Here is a 27,829-nt window from a genome sequence, read left to right as displayed (position 1 = left end):
GCAGTTTAGACCAGACAATTCTTTGCTGTGAGGGGCTGCCCCGTGCACTGGAGGACATGTACCAACATGCCCGGCCTCCACCCACCAGGTGCCAACAGCACCCACCCGGCCTCACTTGTGACAATCAAAGATGTGTAGACATTGCCAAATGTTCCCCGGAGGCAAAACTGCGCTTGGATGAGAACCACTGTTTTACAGGTTTATATTTTAATTATTTCCATGTTTGGAGAAAAAAATGATCAAATGCAGTTTTTAATAGAAATGATGATGCCCCAGCACTTATTAAAGTGCATGGGTACAGGCCCTGGCCTGTGTGGCTCACTTGGTTGGAGCATTGTCCCGTACACCAAGAGGCTGCACTCACTCACCAGGGTTCAATCACTCACCAGGGCACATATCTGGGTTAGGGGTTCAATCCCCAGTCAGGGTGTACACAGGAGGCAACCAATTGATGTTTCTTTCTCGCTTTCTCTCAAAGCACTGAGAAAATGTCCTCAGGTGAGGATAATAAATAAATAAAGTGCACGGGTACCACATTTCTAAATATTAAAAAGAAAGTTAACTATATTTAACTTTTCATGTTGCTATTTATTTTAAACCTTGGGTTTCCAAAGAGTTTAAATATTCAGCAGTTAAAAGAATCCCATTAAGTAAAATATATTTTTAATAATTAGCAATTCAGGAAGAATTGCGACTTCAATATTATGAAATGAGATAGTAAAATAAATTGAGTTACAAAACAAATTTTCAAGAGTTGTAATAATTTTTAAGACATCTTCCATTGTATTTAACTCCTCTTTATTTAGGGATAAAAGAACACAGTTTTCTCTTAGGTTGGCTTGGGAACTCTCTTGACATCATGAAAACTCAAGCCAGGTCTTTGCGAATGTAAAAGAGGAATGTTTTGAAATGATTTTGCCCCACTCAGCACCTTAATATTTAATTTAAAATAGGACATTACAATTTTCCTATGGATCCACTGGGTGATATTTTTAAAATTTAAAAAAAAATCCAACAGGTACACATTCACATGGGTTAAAAGCCTTAACTGCAGAAGAATACACAGTAAAGAGTGCAGCACTCCTCCCACTGGCCCAAACCAGAAACAATCCGAATGTCCGTCAACAGTAGAAATAGCAAATAAATAAATGACAAGATATGCACACAATGGAATATTACATGAAAATGAACTACTGCTATATACATGGGTAACTTTTATAAACATAATTTTGTGCTAAGGAAAGCGCACACACAAGTGACTAGTACACACTGTATTCCACTTGTATGAAACTCACAAACACAAGAAGTCATCTCCGACGGCAGAACTCAGAACAGTGGCACCTCTGGGACACAAGTAACTGGGAGAGGACAGGAGGGACTTTCTGGAACGCTAATCTATTTCTTGGTCTAGAAATAATCTGTGTAATCTGATTACAGAGAAAAGATTCTATGATTTTTTCTGTTGTACCTATGATTTCCCTACTTTTCTATGTTGTCGACTTTAATTAAAATTTTGCTTAAAAAAAAAAAAATAATCCAGCAAAGCATCTCCCTCCACCCAAACTCCCTCAGTTATCCAGTTCCCTCCCCCAACTGACAACTAATACCAGTTTTTTAGAAAATGGATTATTAGTTTCCTATAGTTATTTTATGATATGTAAGAAAACCCACAAATATAATCACTCTCCCACCCAAACTTTTATACAAACAGCAACACATTCTACCTACTGTTATATGCCTTGTTACTTTCATTAACAATATAGCTTTGAGATTTTCCACAGCAATATATAAAGAGTTTCCTAAACTCTGGCTAGTGTGGCTCAGTTGGTTGGAGCATCGTAAGGTAAATCAAAGGGTCACAGGTTCAATTCCTGGTCAGGGCACATGCCTAGGTTTCCGGGGTTTGTTCTGGTTGGGGTGTGAGCAGGAGGCACTAGGTCAATGTTTTCTCTCTCACACTGATGTTTCTCTCCCTCGCTCTCCCCCTCCTGTCCCCTCTTTTTATAAATCAGTGAGCATGATCCTCAGGTGAGGATTTAAAAAAGAAAGTTTCATTCTTTTTGCAGCTATATAAAATTTGTTCTGTTTCATGAATATACCCTAATTTATTTAACCATACTGATAGGCATTTATGTTTTTTTCCAAACTTTTGCTGAGTTAATTTAAATTACTTTATATGTGAAGAGAGGGAGGAAGGGAGAGGAAGGAAGGAAGGAAGGGAGGGAGGGAGGAAATCGTAGGGCTCATTACAAGAAGGACTTTCAAACTCCAGCCCTAATATTACGTTAATACAGGAAAAGTCCCTGAGCATCTGGGTCACAGTCATAGGAGGAGTTGAAGAAAAAATACAGATTTGTCCATACAATTACGAACACCAACACACTCCTTGCCACCCCTCAAAAAACAAATACACTTTACCATGTGTTTCAATGTCCACAGGCCACTGATATTACTTTAGATACATTAAAATAATACATTCAAAAGGATGAAAGCAATTTGTAAGGGTCTAGGTATAAGTCTCATTTTGTAAATCACAGTGTAATTAAGAATTGATAACCCAATGAATCCCCAAAACTGAACCCAACTTCAAAGCTGGAAAGTATAAATATGTTAAAGACTGTATTTTTCACTAGCATTAAAGACAAAAAGGAATCACCCAGCACTATACAACTTTGTGAAATCCAGGTTAGAGCCATAACCCTCTGATGCCATATGCATGGTGAAGACTCGAAAAAATCTGACAACAGAGTCGTTCCTTGCATCATTTCCATTTCTGTTCTTGTCCGACATCCCGTCTCACCACACTGACTGGTTTATCAAGAAACTGACCAAAGCATCTAGCCCTCTACTAGGTCATTTTACTCTACTAAACCAGAAAAAATAATAGTTAAAAAAAAAGCACCCCCTCCCCCCAGGAAAAGTTTACATAAAAAATGTATTATAGTTGAGAAAAAAATATGTAGCTCAGTCACCTAAATTTTATCTGTTTGCCTGGTCTGGGCTCACCTAACACAAGTACTGTTATTATTAAACATTCTGGCTAAGACTGAATTTTTTCAAGTGTTGTGCAAAATCTAAGGTGAGAGAGGCTAAGATCATTATTTACCAGTCCTTTATCAGCAATCCAATACTAGTGACTAATTCCACTGATGGGGAGGCAAGGCCCTAGAAGCAGCTCAATAACAAATGAAAATAAGGATTAGCAGATTCCCTTGAGGAAGGTTTTGATGCATCACTGATGTGTCTAATTTATCTGAAAAGTCTCCAGGTAACTCTTGCAGGCTCACGGATTTGTCACAATAATATTCTGCAAAAATGACAGAATAATTTATTTCTATAGAACCCAAGAAATCCCATTTTTAAAAGCTCTGTGCACCGAACAAAACTCTAAACATGCCCTTGAATCTACTTTTCAAACTAATCAATCTCGTAAGCTGTTTTTTAAAAATGATGTCATAATTTACCATAAAAACTGCCTTTTTAGCTAAAAACAAGGCTAGGAACCACACACACAATCTGTAGGAAAAGGCTGAAAGTGGAGAGCCGATAATATTTGATAAGTAAAGGGACCTTGCTTTTCTTTCCTTCTCCCAACAAAGCAAAGATGCCTAAGACGTTCAAACCTATAGCTAGCACTAATAACAGTTTATAATCAAAACCTCAGAAGGGCAATAGAAATTCTTTAAGAGAAAATGTTCACAAGTGTTTGTAAAAATGAAAGATAACTGCTACATACACAAGCAGAGGAACTACAATAAGCATCTGATGTCTTCACTGATTCTACCAAGCACTTCACGGCTTGCATTAACCATGAAAATTTGCACAAGGCTTTGCACATGATTCGACTCTGGACACAGAACTCATTGAGATACATTAATGTCCTAAAATACCCCTTTTACCATATAAGCTCTGAATAGGCTTAAAACAAGCACAGCCGGTGGGTAATACTACAGAATCTGAAGCCAAGTTTTAATGTCTCCACTGAGTTCAGTCCGTCATAAAGCAACAAATCAAAGTTCCAATAAGTACCCTGCACCTGCAAGGCTTAGGTATGCTCCAAGATAAATATTTGCAATTTTTTCATCCCAAATCTGCACAAATGAAAGTATGCAGAGTGCAGCACGAGACTTCTAAATCTTAAGAGCCAAAAATTATCTGTAGCGACTGCTCCGCATCAGCGTGTCCGACCAACTATTGATTCCTGAATACTCCTTTAATGCAGTGCCAGCGACTGCACTACAAGTCTGTGTGTATTCTCTCTCTCTCATCCTAACAAACTCCACTCTGCTGAGGGGGGCACTAAGACCAGAGAGGTCAGGGTGACTTGCCCAAGGCCACAGTGCCAGTAAATGGTGGAGCTGGGATTCAAACCCAGCTCTGCCTGGCTCCAAAGAAGCATCTCCCTGCTGCTCCTTCGGCTCAAGTCACTAACGACAACACCAGTTCACCTCCATCCAAGTCAATTCCCGTGCTGACGGAAGCAATGACAAGCAGATGAGAAAATCATCATACCTGAAACCATGGCGCCAGACCCGGCAAGGAAACGCCGTCACCTCCTTTAGGATAGCGAGTTCTAAAGGCTGTGGTTCCAAATACAAGATAATCCACAGGGGTTTTTTTGTTGTTGCTGTTGTTACAATGTTGGCTGTCTCTCCACTGACTTTTTAAAACAAGGGAAATGAAACTCGAGAGTACGTTCGCATTTTTGGTCAAATTATCTAAAACCCTTTTAACAGTTCACTCTTACAACTGACTTCTCCCATAGCCTTCAGACACGAAAAACACAATCACATCAGTAGCATTACTAATCAACTTTTTTTTTTCTGCAGACTTGAAAAGTATTCTCTTACCACACTACAAGATTATTTCCCATACCTAGAGCAGAAACGAAAACGCTCTGGGTGTCATGAATCAGAGCTCCGGGCCACGGCTGCAGAGAGTAGGTGCTGTTTCCCTTGAGTAGGAGCTGCTGATCTGAAACCTCCTAAGGGAAGGGTGTCTGAGGAAGAGTGCTGAAGAAACCACAGCGAGCTGTTTGTATTAATGAGCGAGCTGCTGGCACCACCGCTCTGTAAGTGTTTCGCTGCTATGCAATTGTTTTCCAGCTTCCAAGCCCCGAATGTGGCAGAGGGAAGAATGCCGTTCTCACAGCCATACGTGTTATGCGATCAGCTGCTCTGTGGTGTGTGGGTGTCAAGCTAGGTAAGTGGCTGGTTAGAAGAGGTTCTGCCATATTAAAAAACAAGGAAGCACACTGTCCGGAGATTTTAATGATCTGTCACTATACTATGCTGACAAAGAAAAGTGACATATTTGCAACTTTGAAATGGTTTGCGTTCGGGATAGGCAAATAATTTCTGACAGTAAAACTTGACGCATGACATGAACAAAAACTAAAACCTGTAATATAAGCCACTTCAAGCATGTTTATTAGGTAATAAAAATGCAATATTTGCCATCTCAGCATGCTTTCAAACTTCTTAGGGTACACTGCGTAATTATTAGAATAAATGCTACTCTTCAGGTATGTGGAACAGGTTCTATGCAAGACTCCAAGGCTCCGTTTCCTTCCAAAAAGCTGTTAATATCATGAATTCCTTAGCTTCGCAGGACCCCCAAAATGCAAAAAAAAATTTAAGGTCTCAAAGGATTTTTAAAAAATTTTATTTATTTTTAGAGGCGGTGGGGAGGCAGAAAGAGAGGAAGAGAAACTTCGATTGGTCGCCTCTCATCCTCGCCCAACCGCACCCCGACCAGGGACGGAACCCCCGACCAAGGACGGAACCTGCCACCCAGGCATGTGCAGGGACCAGGAATCCAACCAGCGACCTTTTGCTTTGCATGACGACGCTCAACCCAATGAACCACACCAGTCAGGGTGAAAAGGATTCTTTAAGTAAAAAATATTGTCAAAATCGTAAGCTCCTGGAGAGCTAGAGATGGTGCTTTTTAAATGTCATTACCCATCACAACACTATCACAAAGCTGGAATAAATGTCTTTTGATTGAAATATGATCAAAACGCAGTCTCGGTGCAGAGTGTTGTAAACAAGAGCAGCTGACAATTGTCCCTTGCTTATTGATAGAAGGGTACAAAATGTTCATCCCTAGTTCTATATTTTAAACGTGGAGGTTGAACTCCCTAAGTATAATTAAAACCTTTCCATTAAAACAAAATTTAAAAATGGATGATTCTGGTGGCAATGCCACCCTGAATAAAGATATAAAATTATATTTAATAAAGTTGAAAACATCTTCATGGAGCAGGTGCTCTACTACAGGAATGATAAAGCCTTCTCTGAAAAGATCAGATCAACCTCAACTGACATACAAAGATTCTGGACTGGCATCATGAAACAGACCACTGACTCTGCAGGTGAGACCTGCTACCTTTAGATTACAGTGCAAGGAACATACATTATCAATTGATCAAATTTAGACAAATTACTTTGACTCCAGTCTTAACTTTTCTGAAATAAGACAGAAATGATGCCTTACGAATATATAACTCACTGTAATAAAATAACAAAACACAAGGAAGGACACCCGTGAGTATATAATCAGCTTTGTTGCTTATTGCTCAGGACCAAAGTAATGCCAACCCTTAAGGAAAACAAACATGCAAAAACAAACAAACAAAAAAAAACCCCCTACAAAACTCAAGTTCCTTTCACTTTTGCATAATATAGATCTTAACCTGAGGTCCCAGGACTAGCTTCAAGACGACTGTAATTACGTACAAAATTATGTGTCTACTTCACTAAGAGGGCCCCAAAGGCTTCAATGATCCCAAAGAAAGGTTAAGGACCAGGGAAGGAGACATTTCCAGGCTTACTAAAACTCAGCAGTAAACATTCTAAACAAAATTATACTAAAAGCAGTATCTAGCTGAATACATGTGCACAGTCCTGACACAACCAACCAAGCTGCCGGCCCGCTTTGAGGATCACAGTGCAGCTCGCCACTCTCAAATCAGCTTTACATGGGAACAGCACCTGCACTCGGTGCGCGTGCACACGCACACACACGCACACACACACACACCAGCCACAGCAGCCCTTCATTCCCTAAGCATACACATGTTGTCAACAAAGCATGGGCTAGTTACCATTCCCAGAACAATACTGGCCTGGTCATCTCTGGGGAAAAAATATACATTCTTCGCAAAATAGTACCTTATTTATTTACTGTGCCCTGACAGTAGATGTTGAACATTACAACAAAATAAAAGAAATTCCCACACACATGTATCTAATTAACTGGGAAAAGCATCACTCAGGTATCACTGAGGGTCTACAGGAGATGTATATAAGAGAAACACTATAATGATGATCCTTGAGCATGGGGACAGTCAAAGATAGGCTCACGCAGGGACATGGTTGTGGAAATCACCCTTCTCCAAAGGCAAAAGCACATTCCTTTGATTGGCACAAGCCACTCCTGACAATGGATCGCGATGACAGTGGCTGCTCAGCAATCAGGAAGAGAGAGTGTGTGTGTGTGTGTGTTGTGGGGGAGGGATGTACTAGATGTGATCAAAGACTAGCCCTCTTCAAAAAAGAGTATATGGGATCTTAAATTGTCAAGGCAGACTTGGAGGGTGAGGCAAGGGCATTTATCATTTCTACAGGAGACATCCTTCGACAATGAACATGTTATGTGCCCATGTAACAGGGGTGTCACTACCTTAGGCGTCCCCCATCTAAGAATCTTTATAAAGCCTGATTGGAGGGGAGGAAGAGGTGGGGGATGAAGAAAGGTCTGCGTTACCATCTGGGGTGAGTGTTGTGCGGCTGTATACTATATGCATTTTATCTCGGGCGGCACAATACTCCCCGGGGGTTGGAGATTTGGACGCAACCGCAGGGCGGGGGAGGCAGTAGGTGCAAGCCACCAGCTGCTGGGCAGTAGAATGTTCGCAGGAGGACTAGTGCAAACCTCCCCTTGGCCCGCTAACCAATGCAAACCCAGACTCCCCTCAGGCCTCGGGGCCAGCAGACTCCAAAACTGCAGCCCAGCCTAGGTCCAGGAGGGAGGGAGCGAAGGGGCAGAAGGAGGCGCCCCCGGCCCGAGCGAAGAGCCAGAAGAGCGTAGCTCCCCCGGCCTCTCAGCAGGATGGGGGCTGCTTCGGCCTAGTGCACGCAGCTGCCTCCGAGAAGGGTTAACCCGGCGCCCAGAATCCCGGCCGGCCAGGCGGGCGGCTGCAGACGGCGAAACCGCGACAGTGGTGTGTGCGTGGGGGGTTGGGGCCCCTACTCACCCGGGCCGGCCGCCTCCGCCTCCGCCGCCCCGACCGCCGCCTCGGCGGTCCATCCTGCGGCGGGGGGCCTGTAGCCGCGGTGCTCGAGTAACAACCGCCGGCCGGGCCGGCCCCTCCCCCCCGCCCAACGTCTGTACTCAGGGCCGCTCCGCAGACCCGGCCTCGGCCACCGCCGCCGCCGCCGCCGCCGCAGCGCTACGTGGCCGCCGCTCCGACGTCTCGCGACTCCCTTCCGAGCGCGCGAGGGCGAGCGGGGCCGGCGGGGCGGGCGGCGCGCGGGGAGGGAGGGGAGGGGGTGTGCGCGTGTGGATGTGTGTGCGGAGAGGGGGGCAGGGAGGAAGGGAGAGCGGCGGCGAGCGCGCGCGTGCCCGCGGCCCCTTCTCTCGCCGGCCCCCCCGCCCTACTGGGATCCCGACACCTCCCTCCGCCCGCCCCCCTGGCATCCCGGCCACTGGGCGCGGCGGGCGCATGCGCAGCCCCTGGGGCTGGCCCCCGTGCACCTTTTCTCTCTCCTGCCACATTGAGAGCGCTCCACCGCCCAGATAACCGCCGACTCCCGCCCCACCCCCGCCCTCCCCCACTCCGCCCACTCCGGAGCGTACAGGTAAAGGCGTGGACTGCGCGTGCGCACCGCTTTCCCAGGGTCTGGGGGCGTGGCTGCTGAAAGGAAGCCAAAATATCGAGTGGGAGGGAGCTTTGGGCAAGGGGTGTGAGACTTCACGAAACAAGGCTGCGGGTGGGGGTTAGGCAAAGGTGAGGTGAAGTAAGGGGGGCCAACGTAGAAAAGTGGGCCCAAGTGAGATTTAGAAGTAAAAGAGTCTTTAGTTCATGAAATAGAGTAGAAAAAAAGTCTTGACTGTGGCCACCTCCTTACCGGGGGGCTGTGCGAGTGACAGGACGAAAATAAAGCAGGCAAAACACAAGCAATGTGGTCACTGGCCAGATGAATGAGACAGCTAGTAAAAACTGGAAGAATTTGGAGATAACCGGAGTGGTCTGAAAAACAATTTGAGAGCCACGCTTGTCCGGTGGCCAGGAATAGGGAAGGGGATGTGTTTGAGACTCAGAGCTGCTGCAAGAAAGGAAGCCTCCATTGTAAATATTACAGCTTTATGACTAATTAGCTATTAATCACTAATATAATTAGTGGTACTCTTAGCTAACGAGGTAGCGTTTATCCAAGTTCAGAGCCAAGAGAGGGTGGCCATAACTGAAAGCTTTTGGAGTACAGAGAGGGGAAATGAAGGAGGCAAAGATGGACAAGACCCAAGACAGCAACTTGAAGGATCTGGATGACTTTTTCTCGCCATTATCCACACTTCCTTGATGTTTTCCAAAGCTTATCCTAATTGCAACTCCTTATCCTCCTTCCATTATTAAAGCACACTTAACAAGTGTTCTTGCACTAAGGCTGACCTCTCTATACGTTTTTAATACAGATGCAGCCACTTCTCCCAAAAATAGCACTCCCTACTAAAAAAAATTACTGTAGGATGTAAAAATGACCTGAGTCTGGGACAAGATTAGGGAAGAGATTGAAACTTTATAAATAAAGGGATTCAAGTTTCCTTCCAAAAACAGATGCTTGGTTTTTATGACACTTGGACTCCAGACTCCAGGGATGGTAATTTGGCAAGTTTGGGTTGTGTTCTTCAATAGTGGATAAACACTAAAAAATATCATGTTTCAGCAGGTAGAGAAAATCTTCAAGGGGAGCAGGAAGAAATAAGCTTGAGTAGTAAAAGGAAAGACTTAGATCCAATGCAAGAAAGAACTTGGCAACTGTGGGGGCTGGGGAGCCCATAACATTTGACTGAGATGTCTAGCTTTGCTTCGGGGACACTTGATCCTTTCCCCACGGGGCTATCCTGCTTGGAAGAGAGGAGGGCCGCAGAATGATAGCTAAAGAAACAAGGTGACCTTCCAGTTTCTGTCACCAGCCAACCGTCTGAAGGGCTCCTAGTAATTAGCGCAGTAATATTATTACTTTCTGTTTGAGAAGTGCTTTATGGTTTTTTTTCAGGGAGGGAAGGTTCATTATCTCATCAGATCTTCCAGCAACCCTGTGAGGCAGGCAGGACAGGTATTATTCCCAATGAAGAAAATTCAGGCCAAGGAATGTTTAATAGCTCAACCAAAGTCACCCAGCCCAGTAAACAATGGAGTCAGAACAAGACCCAGTTTGTGACTTCCAGTGCGCTGTTCTTGCAGAGGGTTTCACAGGCCCACTGAAAAACTGTTACCCGTTCCTGCAGAGTAAGAACAGGTAGCCTTCGCATTCGATGGAGAGTGATTGTAATAATCAGTTCTACAGCCACATCTCCTTCATTCATTTTCTTCCTTTCTTTCCCTGTATCTGAAACCTTGGTGACTGGTACTTCGGAAGGCCTTAGGCTTCAGAGCTAGCAAGGAAACCAGGAAATCCCAGCTCCTCTGCACTCTCTGTCTCTCTCTTTTTGTAAGTTGTGGTGTGAATATAGGTTGAGCCTTTTTTTCTTTTTTAAATCCTCACCGGAGGATATGCTTATTGATTTAAGAGAGAGAGTCTGACAGGAGAGAGAGACACACACACACAAACACACACACACACATCAGTTGCCTCCCATATGCACCCTGACTGGGGCTTGAATACTTAACCTAAGTATGTGCCCTGACTGGGGATCGAACTTGCAACCTTTTGGTGTAAGGAACAATGCTCCAACCAACTGAGCCATGCAGCCAGGGCACTCTGCTCTCTCTTAACTGCTCTGCTTGACAAACCTACCCCATGAAAGAGGCTGCTGACCAGTTGTCCTCACTCAACATGTCAAAGGAAGAGGGCATCTGCTCTTAATCAGACTACTAATTTCAGTGCCTCCCTTCTTCAGCTGCTGGCACTGCAGCTTAGCAGTCACGGCAGACAACATTTAGCACCCCACCTGACATTATCGGAAAATCAGGCATCTGTTCTCCTGGTTTCCTGATCTTGGGTAGAGTTCTTCACTAACATTCTCATTAAGGCAGTGGTCAGAAAATAGCAGAACCCATTTTTTTAAATTAAACAGTATTAGTAAAAAGTTCTGTAACTGACAGTTCTGAAAACCTTCAAAGATTTCATTTAAACAGCAGCAGACCTACCTGTCTGCTTTCCATAAGGTGAACTGGATGGCTTGGTACAAGCTCCCTGTTCACTGCATTTCTTTGCTCCCCAAGTTTCCAGGGATGTAACCCTAGTCGGTGACAGTTCTTACCACCTGCACATCTCTAGGGGCCATGGCCGTGGCATCCTGCCCGTGCAGTAACCAGTGTAGCCCTGTCCAGCCCCACCAGACTTGGAGCCGGAGCCCCGGTCCTGGTCCCCTAGACTCTCATACTTGAGTGTTGTGCCCTTTGGTCAATCACTTCACCTTTTAAGCTTTGTAAAAAGAGGGGATTATACGGCTCGTAGAGCCTTCCAGATTGGATACCTAGGATTCTACTCTAGAAAGCTGACCGTGTTCATTAATACCTTGTAATTCCATTCCTTTCCTGAGAATTATTACTCAATTCTCATCTCTAAGCCCTTCTTACGGACAACTGCCCCTTTTACAAAATGGATAAAGCTGTCCTGGACTCTGCTTTATTTTATTCACTTTTTCTCATTTCTCTAAATGACAGTGTTTAGAAACAGCTCAGAAAGCTGGACTCTTGGCTTTTCTATCATGGGGCTTGGACGCACACATGCACTCGTGCATGATATGTGTACATCTTAGAGGGTCTAGGCCATGGTACCTGCGCTCTGTGCCCCTCACCCCCCCCACCCCCACTTGAATTCTAGTGCAAAGTTAAAATCAGCGCCAGGATGCCCAAGAAGAGAAGAAAGCGGGTGCATTAAAAGGCCAGCTATGCCCTGGCTGGCGTAGCTCAGTGGATTGAGTGCGGGCTGGGAACCAAAGCATCGCAGGTTTGATTCCCAGTCAGGGCACCTGGGTTGCAGGCCATAGCCCCCAGCAACCGCACATTGATGTTACTCCCTCTCTTTCTCCCTCCCTTCCTTCTCTAAAAATAAATAAATAAAATCTTTTTTTTAAAAGGCCAACTATGCAACTGCAGCCGTTTCACCTTGGGGATAGACCTAGGGGAGGCTGCTGGGACAGCTGGTGTTGCTTGGGTCTCAAACTTGGTTTTAGCTGTAGCACGACCTGGGCCTGTCACGTGGCTCACAGCTCCCTACAGTTACGGTCCGTGTACATCAGCTTCTCCGTTTGAAGCATCTCAGAGTTCAGATTTTGATTATTCTGGTATCCTTATCATCAAAATGCATGCTATAATTTTTTAAAAACCATATTTCTGTGACAGTTTCTACAAATTGTTCTTCCACATTACCCCATTTAGTCCTTTCCTCAACACTAGGAAGTAGGAAGGGTGGAAAAGGTTGCCCCCACTATTTGTTTTTAGCACAAAATGACAATGAGGTCTGGATTTTGAGGGTCGCATGGCCAGAACTAAAACCTGGATCTCCAGGCTCCAAGTCCAGGGGTTCTCTGTGACACTGCCCTGCAGCCCTTCGCCAGACGCCGTACAAAGCAGAGTGCACAGAGGTGGTCTCTGCTCCCTGGAAGTCTGGACTCCAACGGACCGCCACAATTCTAGCAAACGTAAAAGGACAAAGCGATTCCTAGTCAACGCAGGCTAATACATAAATGAGTTAAATAAATAAGGAAATCCATGTTCACCTGGCCTACAAATGTTTTCTAATTCCACTTGGGCAGAGAGGATAATGTTACTGGGGCTCATGTGTGAGGCCAGTCCCGTCTCTGCCTGCTCGCTCTGCACGTGGGGAAGTATCTGGAGTCATGCGGCACGCCCTCTCCCCTCTTCATCTTCAACGTTCTGTCAGCTGTCCTGAAGCATCTGTCGAGTGTCATGCGAGGTGGGAATCAAAGACCATTAAGAAATGTCTTCAACAACCATTTTCCTAATTCAAGCCACTGCAAAAGCATCCATTAACCCTGCGTATACCATCTCTACTGATGGATAAAAGATCAACTCGGTCCCCGTCCTGTTGTTACAAGGCCTGAGGTTCATATTTATCCATATAAGATAAGTTAGGACAGTGGAGAGGTGGGCTTTGACATTTGAGGGACGTTGGGACTAGCAAAGGGAGGCAGGCTGCCACAGCACCTGCGACAGCTTAGCTTCCTGCATACCTAAGCAAAGGCATAGGAATGCTGGGGTTAAGGGGCGTGGGCTGCGAGGGCAGGGCGGGGACCCAGCAGGTGAACAGCCTCCTATCTCTAAGTGGAGGGTTGCAGCCCCATTCCTCACCTGGGGGGTTCTGCCTCAGGGTCTGTCTGCAGCAGAGTGCTCTAAGGCAGTCAGGCCCGGATTGTGTCTGACTCTTTAAAGGGGCTCACAGGTTCTTTTAGGCAGCACGCTTAATGGTTGTTTGTAATTGATGTGACATATGCCCCAGAGGCATGGACTGAGGTCCAATTGAAAAGATGGTTTTGTAAAAATTGGAATTAATTAATTAAAGAAGGCAGTTGCACGGGGCTGTGAGTTAGTGCCAAACTTTGAAACCCTAAGCCAGCCAACCCACCCAACTGGCCTCGCCACCTCAGGAACAATCCTAAAGTTCTCTCGGAGGTGGGATGGGAGACCTGGGATGCGGTACAGGGAGTGGGGACTGAAAGGGAAAAGGGCGGGGTCCACAGAACCCTCTCTTAGCTTTCATGACCCCGCAAAGGCTTGGCTCTTATGAACTGTTTGGACACCAAAAGACAGGTGTTGGGGGCCTAGGAAACTGCAGAAAAGGGAAGGCAGAGTAGAAGGAGGTAAGAGATCGTGGGGGAGGGGCCGAAAAGGGAGGAGGAAGGTGCAGAGCTGGGGTCTGTAACTGAAGGGAGAGCTAGTCGTGGGAGTAAAGAACGATAGAGCCTCTGGGGAGAAGCTGAGAAGGTTCCGAGGTGGAGAGGACCCTGTGGGAGGAGCTAGGAGGAAGTGGCACACGGTGTGGGGGCGGCAGCATGGTGCCTGGGGCCCTGGCATTCAGAGAAGGTATTAATTAAACCCTGACCTGAGGTCGTTAACAGAGCTGCGGCAGCTTTTCATGGGAGTTGGGTTAAGAACAACAACAACAACAATAACAATTAACGATAATGAGACCTTATCTGCAGTTAAGTTGTTCTAGAGCTATGTAGGCATTAAGTCATTAACTCCCCTGGCCCCCGAGGGCCACGTTTTTTCTAGAAGCAATGGAAGTGCGAGAGGACACAGGCAACCCTCTAGCAGCTCTGCCTGCTGCTGTTGGCTGGGCAGTGTAGTTCACTTACAGAGTGATCAAGTCCAGGGGTCCTTTAGGCCCTAAAATGAGGGGTGTCCAGCCTTTTGGCATCTCTGTACCACAATGGAAGGAGAGTTGTCTTGGGCCACACATTAAATACACTGCGACACGCAATCACAAAAAAAATCTCATAGTGTTTTAAGTAAATGTACGCTTTTGTGTTGGGCTGCACTCACAGCCGGCCTGGGCTTCACGCAGCCCGCAGGCCGCAGGTTGGACGCCCCAGCTTAGGGCTTCATAAATGGTTAAAATCTTTTGTATTTAGAGTGTCTGAAATGGTGCTTAAAAGAGGTAAATTCAGAAATGTGGAAATGGGCCACCTCAAGATATCTAAGGAACTTTGATGTGAACACTCGAGTCCTACCTGAGAGCACCAGGCTGAACAATATGCTACATCACAGAGTGACCCGGAGACGGCCGTGAGCTGACCTGGAAGTGACCGTCTTCACAGAGCTCTGACCGGAAGGAGTGAGCCTGGGCCTGCAAACAAGGTCAGTCGGAGGATTTCGGGTATCTCTGTACCTTCCATACACCAAGGAGGGACATTTAGGGAGAGGGCTCCAGGGAAGTAAAAAGAGGAGGATCACTCTAGAATGGGGGAGTCAGATGGGATGGAGCCTGGAAACCAAAGCCTTTTTTTTTTCCTCCATTTTTATTTATTTATTTTTTAGAGAGGGAAGGGGCGGGGAGAGAGGGAGAAAGAGAGAGAGGAACATCAATGTGTGGTTGCTGGGGGTCATGGCCTGCAACCCAGGCATGTACCCTGACTGGGAATCGAACCTGCGAGGCTTTGGTTCACAGCCCGAGCTCAATCCACTGAGCTACGCCAGCCAGGGCCACCAAAGTCTTCTTTTTAATCCTCACCCAAGCACATGCTTAATAGTTTGAGAGAGAGGGAAAGGACGGGAGAGAGAGAGGGAGGGAAACATTGATGCAGAAGCAAAACGTCGATCAGAAAGATCAATCCATTGCCTCCCACATGTACCCGGACCGGACATGAAATCCACAACCCAGGCAGGTGCCCTGACTGGGCCTCAAACCTGCAACCTTTTGGTTTATGGGGCACTGCTCCAACCAACTGAGCCACACCAACCAGGCAGAAGTCTTGGGTGAACCTTAGTGCCAATAGTTATTAGCCTTGCAGATTTCAACTATTCTTTCATTTGTGTTTCCTGTAACAGTGGTTACTACAAATTTTACACATTCAATCCAAAATCACACTGTCATGTGCATGCCAAAGATGATGAAAATCTTCATCATTATCCTAGTCAAGCTCAAAGACAGCAAATAGAGCATCATGCATTGTATAGCACCTTCTTTTCTTAAAAAAATTCAATATACTTAAACAGATGGGTACCCTAATGGTCCTGAAGTCACGGAGTAGCAGGGCAGACACTCCCCATTGATGAAGGGCGCAGGTGAGAGCCAGAGCAGGAACTGAGCTTGTCCGAACCTTAGAGCTGGGCAGCAGAAAAATCCGTGTCACAGCTAAAGAGTCATCACCACTCATGACAGCAAAATAAGAGGGACCCATCCTCCTTTTTGTGACCCTCGTCACCTCTTGAGAACCATAGCCTTCCTTCCTTCCCTGTGTTACTACTACACAAAGAAAGTTACCTGTGAGAAGGTACTGGAATTTTCAGGTCTTGAATGCCAATCTGCCTCATAGATTATACCAGGGAAGACACAGTCAAGTTCATTCGGCAAGGTCGGGGCATGGAGTGTTCTGATTAATCAAACAAGCTGGTTAACAAAGTAGTACTAAAGTTATCATAACACTTGAGACCTCCTAAAGTTACTTGTTGTTTATCCGAAATTCCAGTGTAACTGGGTGCCCTGTATTTTCTCTGGCAACACCACTTGCAAGCCCATCACTAGGAGATTCCTTGGGAGTTCCTGACATAAGGATGCGACAGGAAGGGAAGAAATACTTCGATAGCTTCAAGTTCATTGGTGCTGGGAAATGGGGATAGAGACGGCAGCTGGAAACGTGTTAGGGAAGCAAGAGACCCAGACCCAGGTGCCACCGCCTCTGGTGAACACGTTTGTCATCACACTGGATGCATGTTTGAGGTGTCACCGAGCCTTTCCCGGCTCCATGTCAAACTACACAGTTGTTTCAGAGATCTCAGGGAAGAAAGCTGAACACAGAACATCAGCTACTCTTCATCCAACACCCCGAGAGAATCCCACCACAACATGGGAGCAGATGGGGGCACTTCTATCCCTTATTTCTTTAGGCCAACAGAGAGGAAGAAGGGGAGTGCTTCGCAACGTGGTGCCATTCAGAGGGGTGCGTGTGTCCTCTGCGCCAGAATCCTCCGGCGCGGGGCACTTTGCCCTATCGTGCAGAAGGTCGTTAGGAGACTGGTCCACTGAGAAGCTAGGTTCTGCTTTGCATGCCATTGGCTGTGAATGTCTTTTTCCCGACCAGCTCACTGTTGTCAGGCACCGGGCACCAGGACGTTTCCAACCGATGGAGTGCTTTTGCTGTCCTAAGTATTTCACCTCTATTGTCTCATAGGATCCTTCACAACTATGCTTTGAAGTAGACATTCCCCTTTAACAGGTGAGAAAACCAAGGCAGAGAAAATGGAAGTAGGAAATAACGCAAGGTCACATAACCATCCCATGGCAGACTCAGGATGGAACGCAGGTAGTGAGGCTTCTACACCTGCTCTTTAAGCCACAAATGCTATACTACCCAGCACTCCAATTCTGTCCCCCCACTCTCCTGGGCAGAATTCGGAGAGGCTCTTGTGGCAGGCAGAATAATGGCCACCTCTGAAGATGTGCTATACACCTCCGGTATAGCACAAATGCTATACCACCCATCCCTGTAACCTGTGGCTGTGTTACCGGACATGGCAAAAGGGACTTTGCAGATGGGATTGAGGATCTTGAGATTCGGGCCCTGCCCTGGATTATGTGAAGGGTCCTGCACAATCACAGAGGCCCTCAGAAGAAGGAGGCAGAAACATGGGCAGAGATCAGAACGACCCGATTGCTGGCTTTGACTCGGGGAGAGGCACAGGAGCCAGGGCATGCGGGCAGCCTCTGGAACTGGGATCGGGCAGGGAAGTGCCCCTCCCCTAGAGCCTGGAGCGAACGCAGCCGGCTGACTCCTTGATTATGACTTGGGGAAACTCCTGACCTCCAGAACTGCAGGAAAATAAATCCGTGTTGTTTTAAGCCACTGAATTTGTGGCCATTTGTTACAGCAGCATTGGGAAACTAAATCCCCGTTGCCTGCAGGGAAATCTGGACCTCTTTGCAAGGCATTCAAGGGCCTCGTGCTCTCTGCCTAACTGCCCCTCCCCCCACGCTTGGCCCACTGGGCAACTCCAGGATCCTCAACAAGTCATGCCCTCTCTCATTTCCACACCTTTGCACATGCTGTTCCTTCCACCTGAGCACCCTCTCCTCACTTGTCTGTCTGGCAAAAATCCTCAGCCTTTTTACATCTCAGCTCAAACAATACCTCCTCTGTGAAGCCTTTCCTGCTTTCTCCCAAGGAACTCAGGGCGCCTTTCCCGGGCCTCTGCTTCATTTCATTTGCACTCCTGTTAAAGGAACTCCGTGTTTTAAGGACCCATCTGTTTCCTCCCTGAACTATGAGCCATTTGCAGGCACAGAACCTCTCTTCAGACCTTTGGTCTCAGCAGTCCGTGGCCCCTGGCCCACCAAATAAAGGGCCCGAGAGACTAGAGCTCTTATTCTGACTGCCAGTGTGCCTTCCGCCGCCGACACAGGCCCTCCAGCCCATTTCTCCATCCACAACAAGCGCTGGGGGAGCCTGGCCTTGCCTTCCTTTTCCTCTCCTTCCCCTCCCTTCCCTTCCCTTCCTCAGTGAGAGATGGTGACACAGGAAATCAGACATGGAAGTGTCTCAAGTGCAAAGAAGAAAAAGGCACAAATCAGAGTCCTGCGATATTCCAGTTGTGCCCATAGTATATGATGTTTCCTTTCCAAGTCTCCGTTTTCCCACTGGGAATCTATTTCACGCGCTTCACAAACACAGGAGCCATGTCCCCTCCTCACGCCCCACTGTGTCCCTGCGTCTACACTGCTCTTCAGGGTGAATTCTTCGGTGTTGTTGATGAAGAACCTGGGGGAGGTTTTTCCACATTCTCCAGACACATGGTTTTTCTCTAGCGTGCACACTGATGTCGGGAGCGTCTTGGTGGAAGGTTCCCGCACAGTCACTGCACTTGCGTAATGGAATTCCATCATGCTGAGTCAGAGGTGCCTTCCACGCTCCCAACTCACCCCGAGGGCTCTCCCACGGACACCTCAGATTCAGGGTTCTTTCCCGTAGGAATTATCTGATGGTGTACAAGAAGGTTACTCCACCCAAATAAAGGCTTGTTCACGTTTATTGCACTTACGAATGTTTTTTTTCCTGTGTGAATTCTCTGATGTTTAACGAGAAGTGAAAGGCCAGTAAAGGTCTCTATAAAGGCCTATTATGTAGTCAGCCCTGTGTTCGGTGTGCACAGGGATCCCAACATACAGGGAATGGCCTCTGCCCTCTGGCAGTTTGCAACCTGGTTGAGGAGACGAGATGCATACACATGAAACCACTGGGGAACAGGAGACACCGTATAGCCACACCAGGCCACAGAGTTTAACGGAGTTAAGAGACTGGAGGGTTCAACCAGAGATTGACCAGATGGGGAGGGGCTCGTGAAAGATGTTAGACTTTAGCTCAACTTGGAAGGACGGTAGAATTGAGCTTGGAAGAGAGAAGAGAGAGATGTCCAGGAGGTGGCTTTACAGCAGGGAAAAAGCCATCTTTCCGCACCGACTCACTGTTTTAGATTCTGGAGGTGGGGGCGGGGGGAGGGAAGAAGGAAGGAAGGAAAGGAAGAAAGGAGGTTGGAGGGAGGAAGAGAGAGAAGAAGAGAGAGAAACTCTTTCTGTCTGATGTAGGGATTTCCCTCTGGACAGAGGAAACTCCCACAAACTTAGGGCAGCAGCCTTTGAGAATTTCATTTCTCTAATGCCATTCTCATTGTAGAGCTCAGGTTGCTTTTGCTTCCACCACGCACAGCTAGAAAGGGGCACTTGAACCGCCCCCAGACCCCCACCCAAGCATTCTTGGTCTCACAACCACAAACCCCCCCCCGCCCCTCCCCGCCCAGGAGGCTGCATTCCAGCCCGTTGGAGCTCTCCTGCCCTCTCCTGCGTCATGCTCTCTCAAGAAATGTCCATATGGGATGTTGACATTTAGAGAGAATGAGGGCATCAGATCCAAAGGCCTTTTCTTATTTCGGTTTTTATAGAAGTCTTTCCAGAGCATTCCAAGCAGGTTATAATCGATCATTTTTCTGTGGAGGGCGGTGGACAAGCCAGAGGGAGAAATTTGCAGCGTCTCGTCTTGGTTGGACAGTTGGAAGGGCTTTCTACCAATTCTGGTGGTTGAACACTGACTCAACGTCCCACAGCGACATGAGGTGTTAGAGCCTTTGTTCACGGACAGGTTTCAAAAGGAGACACGGTGGAGGAGGAACCTGTCGTGGCCAGTGCCGTCGGAGAACAGAGAAGTGGATGTCATGCCCACCATGGCGGCTGCCTCTGGCGAGGTTGCAAGACCTGCTTTTTCCAGCCCAGCGAGATGGTGAAGTGCCCTTCCTCAATATCGTTGCCCAAAGGGTTTGTATGTGGGATTCTTCGGCTCTCGAGGCCGTGCCTGCTTCCTGTGTCACTTCCCTAGGAGACTGAATTTGAGAAGGGAGGGGCCTCATCCAGGGAGAACAGAGGGGGGCTGGTGCCTTTTGGGTGGACATCCTGTTGGAACGTTCTCCGTTCCTCCCTGGCAAGGCACGCCTTGCTCGGTGAAGAATGCAGACAGGAAGTGAAAGAGATCTACGTGGCTTTAGTGGAAGTGCCCAGACTCTCAGACATCCTGGATGGTCCTCCGGCCTGACCACGGCCCTCATTCTAGTTCTGTGATTAGGATCTGCCCTGCCTGGAGCGGGGTAGGGGGGGTCTGTTCTAGTCACCATGAGAGCGAGCTCAGTACCTGCCACAGCACCAGCTACACAAGCAGCTGTTCATTAAACATTTGTTGAATAAATCAACTATAAATGTAGAAGTGATCACCTTAAAAGAGCTCTTCACTCTTGTTCAGATGTAGGATTACATTATAAACATTGGTATGCTGGGGAGGGGAAGGAACATCTTTGAGTAGTAATAAAAAGAGCTAGAAACGTAGCGGGAAGGCCCTGGAAGATAGCTCAAAAGTTTAAGCGCTATCTGATAAGCAGCAGGGAGCCACTGCAGGTTCTTCAGGTCACCAGTAAGAGAAGGCAGCCCTGGCTGGTGTGGCTCAGTGGACTGAGCACTGGCCTGCGAAACAAAGAGTCGTTGGTTCAATTCCCAGTCAGGGCACATGCCTGAGTTGCAGGCCAGGTCTCCAGTTGGGGACATGCGAGAGGCAACCACACACTGTTTCTCTCCCTCTCTTTTTCCCTCCCTTCCCCGGTCTAAAAATAAATAAAATCTTTTTTTGTTTGTTTGTTTTTTAAGAGAAGGCAAACGAACAGAGGCCTTACAGGCTGTCCTGGATTCAGAAGATGGTAGGGGAGCTGAAGAACAGTGAGTCCTGGCGCAGCCGGATCACAGAAGTAAGCTCGAGAGATGACTGTGGGGCTGAAGGCTGAGTGTGTCAGCCAGGTGGACTTCAAGAAAGCGGCAAGAATTCCAGTGTGTGTGGCTTCTGTGTGAATTCAGACAGCTGGTGATGGGAACAGAAGCCGGGGACAGGACATGTCCAGAGAGGAAGAAGAGGCCTCAGGATTCTGGAGGTCTATTGCATGGAGTAAAGGTGAAGCAAAAAAGGAGAGCAGAGGCCAGGTCCTAGGCATCTATACCCACAGGTCCAAGCAGAGTGCCTTGCACATAGTAGCTTCTTAATAAACGCTTGATAAATGGATGCTTGGCAGGCTCTGGGAGCTACCGAGGATGTGAGAGCTTACGGAGGCCCCCGAAGTTCTGTTTACTGCTTTGTCTGCTCCAACCTCCTCAGCCTACTCTTCGGTGTCTTCCCACCTCTGCTTCCTGCGAAAGACGTTCCCAGAGATTGCTGCTGTCTAGGTGGACAGCCAGAGTGGGGAAGGTGACTCCAGCACCTGCTGGCTGGATCTCAGCCTGCAGCCTGTCAGGCCAACTCCCTCCTTTCTCCTCGGGGTGCCCACTGCCAGACAGGACCCATGCGTTTTGTGGGGTTCCACTGAGCCCCCGACCCAGTCGTCAGGTTGTCGTTCACCTTTCCTTCTGGTCTTCCTCTCTTTGATCTCATCTCGGCAGGCAGAGACATGTCACCGCTGGAAGCCTGGTGTTAGCAATTGCGCACACACACGCCTTTCCCTGTCTCTGAGCCATTGTCTGGCCCTCTGTCCCTGGGCCTGGCCCATCTTTGCAAGGCCCGGGCTCCTTCTCTCCGGGGATGCTGAGTGTGGCCTCTGAGGCCGGAAAGCAGGCACTCGGCATGTCCTCAACATTGGCCTCCCCCAGGGGCTTATGGGAGATCATCCCAGAAGGCGGGACCCTCCAGAGACACGGACCCGGGAGCCTACCCTCATGGTGCCCACAGCGGCTGGCAAAGAGGGGACCAGCTGTGCCGCCCTGGCCCCAGCCCAGGTCTCTCTTCTAGAATCCACACCTTCCCTGGCCCCCCTCCAGGACCACGAGATCTGCCCCAGTTGGGGGAGGAGAAGCATGGCCTTGCGAATAGGGGGAGGCGGGGGAGGGAGAGGGTTCTCTCTTACAGGCCCTTGCTCAGTTTCCCCCTTGAGAAATTCTGCCCACGCTTCCAGGGTTAGGAAGTTGCTCAGCGCTGGAAAGTTCCCTGAGCAAACTGGGGGAGAAACCCAGTCATGTAGTGTTCCCTCGCAGCCAGGAGCCGCCGCCCAGCCCCGCCCCACCCCAGGAGCCCTTGCTGGTTGGTGACGCTGGGCCAGCAAGGCAGGGTCCTGCAGGATGAAAGCTCAGCGAAGCCAGAGCAGGAGTAATGATGATAATCATCAGCCTCGGCGTCTTAACCGTCCAGGAATGCAAGGCCCCACGCCCTGCGCGCCTCACACCCCGGGACACGGCGAGGGCTCCTCTCCCTTCCTTTTATTGCTGCGATCCCACACTCTGCCATTCCCAGCCCAACCCATTTGGGCTTCCAAGAACTGCAGCCCATCCACCACCCAGGTTCCATAGGAAGATGCAGCTCAACAAGGCCCAAGCCAGCAGCAGGACAGGACGCCCGGCGACCTGCCGACTGGGGCTCCAGGCTTTCCCAGGGAAGAGGGCTGCCTGCCCCTGGCCTGGAGCGCTTTCCCACAGACCCACGTCTGTGTGGCCAGTGGGAGGTCCAGGGGCTTTGCCTGCGCCCATGCAGATCGGAATTCAGGTCCCGGTGGGGCCACAGACTAACTCATAGCAGCGCCCTGAGCAAGTTTGGTTTTTAACCGCTCCGGTTCCCTGCCTCACCTGCCCCCATACTTTCCAAGGCTCCCCGTCACTCACTGAAGATTTACTCCGGACCTCAGAGTCCAGCCTGTGGCTGTTGAAAGTCTGTTTCTAACCTAGCTTTCTGGCCCTACTCTTCTCCTTCACCTTCCAGATGCCAGCTGGACGTGCCCGCTCCCTGGTGGCCATACGTGTCCCCTCCCATACGTGTCTGGGCTTCAGTCCTTCTCCTGGAATGCCATTCCCCGCATCTCCACCTGGCCACACTCTCCCAGGCTTAGGGAGGCTTAGGCTGAGGGTCATCACCTCCTGACCCTCACCCCACCTTGGAACGTCAGTTTCTTTGTCCAGACCTCTCAAGCCCTTGTGCCCACCCCGCACGGTGGTTCTGTGCTTATCTCAACTGGCCCTCGGGCTGTGAGTCACGCTCATCTCCGTGGGCCCAGGGTGCCCAGGACAGCGCCTTGCGCACAGGGCACGTGCTCAGTAAGTAAGTGTTGGGCCTAAACTGTCACAAATAGTCCTCCCCATCCTAGTAACTTCTCCACACAAATGTGCTTTGAGAAGGTAAAGTTAATTATTTTACTGTCAAATGTTATTTTATGTGTGCATGTCCTCCCCAGCTTCCTCTGTAGCGGGCGAAAGGAGCAAAGTGTCCTGGGAGGGTGTCAGCCCCGTGGCGCTGTTTCTTGGGCTGACGCCTGGAATACTCTCCTCGACCCCCCACTGATCCCGTCTGATCCTGGGCTCTGTCCTCCTCAGAGAGTGGTGGTCCCGCCCTGTGGGGGCTTCCGTGTGTGTCAGCCCCAGCAGCCTCCATGCCCCATGGGACTCACCCCCCAGAAGGCCCCTGGGCTCCTGTGGGAGAAGAGATGAATGGTTGGATGCATGTAGAAACCTCTCCCTTGGTTCCTTATGGGAATCCCTTGGAGCAGCGTTCGCCACTGCTGCCTCAGAGTGTTTTTAATAATAGTAACAATAGCTTCGGCAACGCCGTGTATTTACTTAATGCCTTTCTCCAGGGAGCCCAGCTAGTCACTTCCTCATTTCCAGAAGGAGGAGAAGAACCAAGGCGATGAAACAGAAGCGAGCCATTAAGGAATAAAAGCATCCTTTGTTCTAAGAGGTAAATGCAATACGTGGTATTTCAGATGCGTAGACACGATAAAGCAAAAACCAGTTCCTTCTCTGGGACCCAAAACCTGTGAGTAAAGAATTGCTGCCCAAATCAAACCCTGGGTGAGATGGGAACTCCCATGCTGAGCGGTTACATCTCATCCGTTGTAAAACTTGAGCACGCACCCTTGACATATCCAATTATTCACAAACTGTGCGCACGACCTACTGCCATCTGTGTCTCAAGCACAAGCACAACGTACACCCCGGGTGAGGTTCAGGAGTGAGAGCAGTGCGAGTTCACGTCTCAGGCAGTCACTTTGATCATTACAAATGGCAAAAAATGTGTGTGGCAGCATAGCTCAGTGGATTGAGCTTGGGCTGCGAACCAAAGTGTTGCAGGTTCGATTCCCAGTCAGGGCACATGCCTGGGTTGCAGGCCATGGCCCCCAGCAACTGCACATTGATATTTCTCTCTCTTTTTCTCCCTCCCTTCCCGCTCTAAAAATAAATAAATAAAATCTTAAAACAACAACAACAACGTGTGTGGCCCTCTTCACGTGAGATCTGATCAGACTGTCACTGCTTTAACCTCAAGATGGGCTGACGAAGAGCTCGTGTGAGAAGCACCAGCTTTGCCGTTTTCGCGTGCGCTTGTGCTTGCTGAACTTTATCTGCAGTTTGCGACCGTGCTTGCGGACTTTATCTGCAGTTTTCTGTGCAGGCATCTTCTTAACCCCCTCGTCCCTTTTGTGACGGTGAACTCAGGTCGGGTTAGATAGCACAGTCCGTAATGCCCTCTCACTGGGCCACGGACCCTGCACCACTGTGCAATTTTCTAGCCATAAACGGAAGAGTGAGGGCGCCCTGTCAGCCCCTCTGCTCCTCTTCAGTGCTTCCCCCAGGCGGCGCCGCAGGTCACATGCGGCCCACGACGCAGTGTCCATCCACATGTTAAAGTAATAGAAAGCACCCTGGCTGGAGTGGCTCAGTGCATTGAGCACCAGCCTGCAAACCAAAGGGTCACCGGTTCGATTCCCAGTCCGGGCACAGGCCTGGGTTGAGGGCTAGGTCCCCAGGAGGGGGTGCGTGAGAGGCAACCACACATTGATGTTTCTCTCCTTCTCTTTCTCCCTCCCTTCCCATTGCTAAAATTAAATAAATAAAATCTAAAAAAAAACAAATAGAAAGCTTTCTTGACTCCCCTGCTATGCCCCCTCATTTCCATCACTGCACCTTTCTCAGACCTCCTGGCTGTCTCATCCACCTACAGCTCACCTCTAAAACCTGGTTGGGAAAGCCTGCTTCTCCCCCTGCCTTCCCTGTTTCCATTAAAGACACCACAGAGTGCTCAGTTACCCAAACTAGACACCACAGACTCAGTCTCGCACCTTCCTCCCTGTCACTTTTCCAATTAGTCCACTTCCTAAGGCTCCTCCTATTGTCTCCGGCCCTGACCTTGCCGGGCCCTGTAACCAGTGGGGCTCCCTGCCAGCAATCTCTCCCACTCTCATTTCCCCTCCACCTTTTGCCCGATAAATCTTTCATGCACACGTGTCTAACTTGGGTCTCCCCCTGCCTAGTCTCTCCTTTGGCCTCATGCCTACAGGATAACGTCAGAACTCTTAACCGAATGTTGCAAGGCTGGGGCCTGCTGACCTTTCCAAACTGGCCATGCCCAGCCAGCCACCCAGGGGCCGCCCCCTTGACCACCTCGCTCCCTCTCACTTGGAGAGCTTTCCATGATTTCTCTTCTCAGCCTGCTGAATTATACGGCTTGACCCCGAGACCAGTTTGCCTGGTACCTTCCAAATGCTGAAGGCAGAGAAAGTCACTCCATCTGTCTGCACCCTGGAACTTGGTATGAAACCCTCTCCCATTGGGCTAAGTTGTGATTGTTTAGTTGTTGGCATCCTCCAGAAGATACTGGTTCCTAAACTCTCAAGCCCATATTTTATTTCTCTCCATACCCTCCTTCCTCTGCGCCCGCCTAGTCTGGCGTGGTGGCAGGCTCTCTGTAAAGGGGTTCCGTTGACATGAGGTGTCAGGAACTTCCCTCCCACTCATCACCTGCTCTGCCCCCTGCTCCGCCCCCAGGGGTTAACACTTAAAGAGCGGTGGCGAGGCCCTCACCACAACACCGTGAGGTCAGCGCCACTGGCATCTTCATCTTACAGACGAGGAAACCAAAGCACAAAGAAGTTATGTGCTGGTCCAGGGTCATGCGACTAGTCAGGGACAGGGTCAGGAGTCACACTCAGCATCCTGAGTCCGGGGCCCTGATGGCAGCCTCCGCAGCGGAGAGCCGGTGCTGTGCCGCCTTGCTCAGCCTTCTCTCTGTTCTCCCTTTCCATCAGCAGTGCGGCCGCTGTTCCCAGGACCAGCCGAACACCCTCGGCCCCTGCCCAGGGCTGGGGGTCTGCTGGCTCAGGAGGCTCTGTCCCCCGAGAAGGAATGACAGGCACAGCAGGCTCCCCTCTGGTCACTCGGGCCCCACTGTCCTCGGCGGAGGCCCTCTGACTGCCTGCTGCATTCCTGGACCAAAGTTCATTGGGGGGACCAGAATTCTGGTCTCTGCGGGCCCAAGTCATTTATTTCTCTGGGAGGGCCTGCCTGAACCGTGTCTGTGACCCCACGCCCTCCACCCCTCGGGCACCTGAGGACGCTCCCTACCTGTTCTACCTGATCAGCTCCCAGCCATTAATAGCATCTCGGCCTCCTCGTGTGGGGCTTTTTGTCTACTGTGCCTTGCCTCCCCACACTTCCTTCCTGTTCTTTCTCTTTACAACTAAACTGGGTATTTTTAACCTGAGGTTTCCACTCACCTCTCACTGTCCAGTTGGTACTGGGTGGGGCTGCTTGTGTGCTGGTGGGGCTGGCGGGGCTGGTGGGGCTGGGAGCGTCGGGCCAGCCGTGGAGGCTGCAATTTGTGTCTCTCACTGGCGGGCCCAGCCTTGCCTTCACCCTTACCCGTCTCTGCTAAGCTGTCCCCTGTCTGCTTCTGGAGTAAATACCCTACAGCAGCTGTGGGCTGAAGCTTTGGAAACTGCACAGGGCACACAGGGAGCAGAACCCCCCGGCCCCCACCGGGCGATGCTATGAAGACTGGAACTCGGTGAAGATCAAGGAGCACTGGAACCTCACACGTCCGTGAACAGCCACCAGGGCCAGCCCTCGGTCCACATGCTGCTCACATCATGGGTGCCCTTTGGAGCACTGGGGGACTTACAGAGCTGCTGTTTGCTTGTCTGCACTGTCTTCTCTGGGCTTTGGAAACGCAGCTCAGAGAGCTCAGCACCCACTCCCCGCCCTCTTGACCTTCCCCAAGGTCTCTGCTACCAGGAAGCCCTTTCTGCTCATGGGCCGCCTCCTCAGCCCCCAGCCCGGCCTGTGGGCTCTCTGCTCTGCCCCACCTGTTGACATCTGACCCCCAGGAGGCTCACGCTCCTCTGCACCCAGGGGCTTAACAGAGAAACTTTTGTTTGAAGCCCAAACCACTGCAAAGGAGAGATAACTGGACTTTTAGGGTTTGGGATTTAGGACTATTTGTTTTTAAGTTTGGTTTCTCTGCCCAGCCTTCTTTAAAAAGAGAAGAGAGACAACTAAACACGCCGATGTAAGAGTTTTGTTGTTGTTTTTTTCAAGCAACTGACAGTGACTCACAGCAGGCTGCTGGGCTCAGGGCT

General features: G+C 49.1%; 1 protein-coding gene across 4 annotated transcripts in view; it reads right to left on the bottom strand.

Annotated features, from left to right (window-relative positions):
- The window catches only part of ZNF652 (zinc finger protein 652), a 54,979-nt gene extending 46,464 nt beyond the window's left edge, over nt 1-8,515 (bottom strand). For all 4 annotated transcript variants that reach the window (XM_045835859.1, XM_045835858.1, XM_045835860.1 and 1 more), the window contains exon 1: nt 8,261-8,515. The gene's annotated coding sequence lies outside the window, so the exon portion shown is untranslated. The remainder of the gene's footprint in view (nt 1-8,260) is intronic.
- Nucleotides 8,516-27,829: the final 19,314 nt, after the last annotated feature.

Source organism: Phyllostomus hastatus, unplaced genomic scaffold (genome assembly GCF_019186645.2).
Source record: "Phyllostomus hastatus isolate PE091 unplaced genomic scaffold, TTU_PhHast_1.1 phas_contig_210, whole genome shotgun sequence".
NCBI lineage: Eukaryota > Metazoa > Chordata > Mammalia > Chiroptera > Phyllostomidae > Phyllostomus > Phyllostomus hastatus.
The sequence above is the reverse complement of the archived record's forward strand: the minus strand, read 5'-3'. Positions and strand labels throughout refer to the sequence as shown.